The 3,160-nt window shown below is 36.9% G+C and overlaps 1 pseudogene across 1 annotated transcript; it reads left to right on the top strand.

The window, feature by feature from the left end:
- The first annotated feature begins 356 nt into the window (after positions 1-356).
- LOC308427350 lies at positions 357-950 on the top strand (annotated as a pseudogene). Its single transcript has one exon. The product of its transcript is annotated as an uncharacterized misc_RNA (transcript).
- The last annotated feature ends 2,210 nt before the right edge of the window (positions 951-3,160 follow it).

Genomic DNA, 3,160 nt, shown 5'->3' with positions numbered 1-3,160 from the left:
TCACATTGCAAATTCTGTATGCAAATGTCATGTGTTTCACACTATAGGAAAATTTATAAGTGTACTCACTGTGGTAAAGCTTCAAGTTCTTCCAGTTCTCTTCAAATATGTTAAAAACCTCATAGAGAAAAAGGAACACTATAAATGTGACCCATGTAACACTCTTAGCATTACAGGCATCTTCAGACAAGCCAAAATACAGGGAAACCACTACTGTGAACAAAGTGATAAGACCTTAAGATCTGATTTCCCTGTACAATTCGACTGTACTCTTAAATTAATTCCCAGAGATAAACAGATTAGATGGTATATTGAATGCGGTAAAGCTTTGACATGTGCCAATTATCTTTGCAGGCATGAAAGAAGTCTTACTGGAGAGAAACCCTCTGAATATACTCAATGTGTTAAAGCCTTTGCATATCACCGTTATCCTCAAAGGCATAAAAGAATTCATACTGGAGAGAAACCCTATGATGGTTTTGAATATGGTGAAGACTTTACACATCATAATAGTCTCCAAATACATAACAGAACATATTCTAGAGATAAGCCCTGAAAATGTAATCGATATGATAAAGCCTATTCACAATACTGTCATCTCCAAATTCATAAACGAACACATATTGGAGAGAAGCCCAATGAATGTAATCAATGCGGTAAAACCTTTGTATATTTCTGTTATCTTCAAATACATAAAAGGACACATACTGGAGAGAAACCCTACAAATGTAATCGATGTGAAAAAGCCTATTCCCATCACAATTATCTCAAAATTTATAAAAGAACACATACTGGAGAGAAACCCTATGAATGTAATCAATGTGGTAAAGCCTTTGTATGTTCCAGTCATCTCCAAAGACATAAAAGAATGAATACTAGAGAGAAACCTTATAAATGCAATCAATGAGGTAAAGCCTTTGCATATCATTGTGGACTCCAAAGTCATGTAAGAACACATACTGGAGAGAAGCCCTATGAAAGTATTCAATGTGGTAAAGCCTTTTCATGTCACATAAATCTCCAAACCATGAAAGAATGCATACTGGGCAAAAACCCTATGGATGTAATCAGTGTGAGAAAGCCTTTGCATATCACCTAAGTCTTCAAAACCATAAAAGAACACATACTGGAGAGAAAACCTATGAATGTGATCAATGTGGTGAAGCCTTTGAATATCAAAATTATCTTCAAATACATAACACATACTGGAGAGAAACCCTATGAATGTCATCAATGCAGTAAAGCCTTTTCATGTCACAGTAGTCTTCAAAACCATAAAAGAATACATATTGGAGAGAAACTCTATGAATGTGATCACTGTGGTAAAGCCTTTGCATATCATAGTAATTTCCAAGTACATAAAAGAAAGCATACTGGAGATAAACCATAGAAATGTAATGACTGTGATAAAGCATTTTCACAATACCATAGTCTCCAAAGACATAAAGGAACACATACTGGAGAGAAACCTTATGAATGTAAGTAATGTGGTAGATCTTTTTTCTTTCATGTTCAACCTCAAAGGCAGTACATAGTTCATACTGAAGAGTAACTTTACAAATAGAATCAGTGTAAAGCCTTTGTGTTTCATGATTATCTAAAAAGACATTAAAGAACACACACTGGAGGGAAAACCCTTTGAATGTAATCAATATGGTAAAGTGGTATTTCAGATCACATTAGTCTCCAAATTCATAGACAAATACTTACTGGAGGTAAACACCATGAATGTCATCATTGAGGTGAAGCCTTTCACAACCAAGTAATCTCTGAATACATAAAAGAATGTACATTCAGAGAAGCCATATGTATGTAACTAATTTGGTAAAGCCTTTGCAAGTCACAGTGATCTCCAAAGGTGGTGGTTTGTTTATGCTTGGCCCATGTATAGTAATAGCATGTAACCCAGACATAATCCTTCTTACATGGTAAATCAACTTCGATGTTTTATAATATTCAATACAATACTGATTCTAAGAAAACACATTGAATTTTTAGAAAATCATGGCACACAGATAGATCTCTGTGTGTTTGATGCAGAAATAACATCTTTTAAATAGTCATTTTATCCTTCCTCTCCTCCTTCCATTTTCCTCATCTATATTCTTCTGCATCTCCTTTTCCTTCCCATTTCTTTTTTTCCCATGAGGACAGTGATGTATTAAGGTAGAATCTCACGTGTAACCCAGGATAGTCTTGAACTGAAAATCCTCCTACCTCTGCCTCTTGAAGGCTGGGATTATAGGTGTGTATATCATGCCCAGGTTTTTGAAGCTGAGTCCATGGGTGTGGAAGTCTGAGCTACAAATTCACTGTGTAGCCTTTAGGAACTTGCTAAGGGGATGACAATATGAAGTAGACTCAGAGATTACAGCCACACCTCCACTTCCGTTAGCTCCTAGAAGCCCATTACTGCAGGGATAGGGAGTGAGCTTAGGTGTCAGTTCTAAAGCAGTTTGTTGCACATGAGAAAATAAGAGGCACCCAAATAACCAAGAGGGACTAGAGCTTAAAGTACCATAAAGGCCCTCTCAAACCAGACAAGGACTCCAGGAGCTGCTCTAACAGACTTAATAATCCTTGGCCAGAGATGACAAAGGCCATTTTATTATGAGGTGTAAGAAAAGGTTCAAAGGTGCTTACCTCTAGCTTCTGATAGTGTTTATTTTATTTAAGCATTAGTGTTTATTAAATACAGACACCTATTGGAATGGGTAGAGATGAGTATCTTTAAGATTCCCATGGCAGACTTTCTAGACCATCCTCCATGTCCACCTCCTTGCCATACCACAGAGCATTAGAACATGGGACCTACTGACCCACTGAAGCAGTTTCAGAAAGATCGCTGTTATGTGACTGTTAGTTTTTGAAATGTTTGATTCCAAGGTTCTCCAGAATTTGGAAGGTTCACAGGAAGAATACACAATGTCCAGAGTGCCTTTGGCTGATAGTGATGGACAGGAAAAGAAAAGTCCTGTGGGTTTTTCTTAAAGCTTTCCCTCCTGTGTTCTTCTACATCATGCAAAGCATGAACTGTGATTGGTCTCTGAGGTCTTGCACTGTTTCTCCTTGATAATGCTGTCTGATGAACAGTGAATGAATTCTGGTCTTTAATGTGTGTGGAGTGATTATGATTTCCTAGTAATTCAGTGTGTTTTCT

The sequence above is a fragment of the Micromys minutus genome, assembly GCF_963924665.1.
Source record: "Micromys minutus genome assembly, chromosome: 11".
Lineage (NCBI taxonomy): Eukaryota > Metazoa > Chordata > Mammalia > Rodentia > Muridae > Micromys > Micromys minutus.
Note: the sequence above shows the minus strand (reverse complement) of the source record. Positions and strands in the feature narration are given on the sequence as shown.